We start from the raw sequence: 2081 nt of genomic DNA, 5'->3' as shown, positions 1-2081 counted from the left end.
GCACAAATTCATCCGTGTATACATCCTCGGGGAAGCTAACATCTTTTAGTTTCGGTAAATGGTAATCGTAGCCTAAGGTGGTAGCCATAGCCTCCGTAACGCTAGCATATACTTCGGTTTGGAAATATTTAGTCCAATTTGAATAAAGCTGTGTAAATGTGTATTTCTATTTACATAGTGGCGCGGTGGTGGCTAGTGGTTATGGTGACCGACTGCTGACCCGAAAGTCTCGGCGTGAAATCCCGGCCGCGGCGGCCGCATTTTGATGGAGGCGAAATACTAGAGGCCCATTTAGACTTAGGTGCACGTTAAAGATAACCAGATGGTCAAAATTTCCGGAACCCTCCACTACGGCGTCCCTGATCATTATATCGTGGTTTTGTTACGTAAAACGCCAACTATCTACTATTATTGTTACTCATAACCTATTAACCATAGCACGCATATATATAACTAGGAAAGCTAGCATATTTGTGTTACCGAACGCTTCTTCCTTTCATAATATTAGGTAAGAAATGACCAGAGTTGTTTGGGTCCGTAAAATTGAGTTGTTGGACGAAATATAATTATTTAGTGTCTCGTAATTATCGAGTGACCCTATAAACAAGGACAAGTAGACATATTTAACTCGTTAAGCGAGTCGCCCAGGGCCTCGCAACCTAGTTATGCTCGTTTTAGCCGAATCATTCAGAGTCTACGTTGCGAATTTTCAGGCGGACAGCGCACAAACGTGGCATTTATTGATAAGCGACCCATAGATCAGGCTGAAATAAAGAAAAATAACTGAAGGACGCAACTGCCCCGCACGTAGAGCTGGAGATATGCGGCGTGAATGTACAGCCAGGTACAACTCAGCGTATCTGTCTTCCCCAGTGGCGCAATTGGTTAGCGCACGGTACTTATACGACAGTTCTCGTGAGCTATGCCGGGGCTGTGAGTTCGAGCCTCACCTGGGGAATGCCTTTTTATTATTTTTAAATTTAATTCAGATTTTATATTCTCTAAGCTGTCGACTAGTAACACTAACTTTTCACAGTTCATGGCCGCCGGTCAGAACTCAGCTTGGCGAGCGACTGAAGCTCTATTGGAGGGTGGCGATTAGAATTCGCCTTGAGCTGTCTCGGATAGCTTATCGCGAGGGGGAGCTGTGGGTGATATGGAAGTTGAGTTGAAGTGCGCGTGCTACGGTTGATTCAAAGGAATACTTCTTTCTCTCTGAGTGAAGCACAGGGCGTAATTGTATAGCATAGTATCATAGGCGTGCGCAGGGGGGGGGGGGGGGGCAAGGGTTCGAGAAGGGGGGGCGCAAAGTCAGCCCTATACATTGTAGGGGGGGCGAGAAGAGGGGCGCAAAGGCAGCCGCATACATTGACATAATATGGAGGGGGGGGGGCGCTGCGACGAACCTTCGCCCCCCCTGAAGGGGAACCCTGCGCACGCTTATGCATAGTATAGCAAGGGGTGGCAAATGGAGGTGAGGGTGAGGAGGGAGGAAAGGAGGAGGGAAGAGCCAGGAGCACCGCTGTGTCTTCGCACCACTAGAGCTTAGCTGTACCAATTATTTTTCTTCCTTTGATCTCTGCCAGCCTATTTTGATTAATGAACGCCAACTGCAGTGTTAAAATTACTCGCAGCATCTACTTTGGGAGTTGTCTAATTTATGTGAAGGTGTAGAGTTTTATTGTTGGATGCGTCCTGCCTAGAACGTTGTTTTCGAGTGGCATCGGCATGACGTCTTCCATCTTCTGTCTTGCGTTCGCCGGCGTCTGGAACGGCCCCATAGAAGGCTCAACCTGCAACCACCGAAACTAGAGTTTGGCTTTACGTTTTCGCAAAGTCTAAATTTTCTAAAGAGGAGCTATGTTCGACTACCGTGATATTCAACGAAGCCTCCATGTAAAGTATTCTACTTTTACATTTCTTTTCCGCAGCGAGTAGTACAAAGCACTCGCACAGTTCAAATGCATTCACATTCTGCGAGCGTGTGTTTGTATCCCAATGGTGAAGGCACTCGCCTTCCAATCTTAAGGACACGAGTTTAAAACCCAGAACCACCAAATGGCGATGATCGTCTTAATTCA

The 2081-nt window shown here is 46.9% G+C and overlaps 1 non-coding gene across 1 annotated transcript; it reads left to right on the top strand.

Annotated features, from left to right (window-relative positions):
- Positions 1 to 866: 866 nt before the first annotated feature.
- Positions 867 to 958, top strand: Trnai-uau (transfer RNA isoleucine (anticodon UAU)). Its single transcript is given in 2 exon segments — positions 867 to 904; positions 923 to 958. It is a non-coding gene; the product is annotated as a tRNA-Ile (tRNA).
- The last annotated feature ends 1123 nt before the right edge of the window (positions 959 to 2081 follow it).

Source organism: Rhipicephalus sanguineus, chromosome 8, assembly GCF_013339695.2.
Source record: "Rhipicephalus sanguineus isolate Rsan-2018 chromosome 8, BIME_Rsan_1.4, whole genome shotgun sequence".
NCBI lineage: Eukaryota > Metazoa > Arthropoda > Arachnida > Ixodida > Ixodidae > Rhipicephalus > Rhipicephalus sanguineus.
Note: the sequence above shows the minus strand (reverse complement) of the source record. Positions and strands in the feature narration are given on the sequence as shown.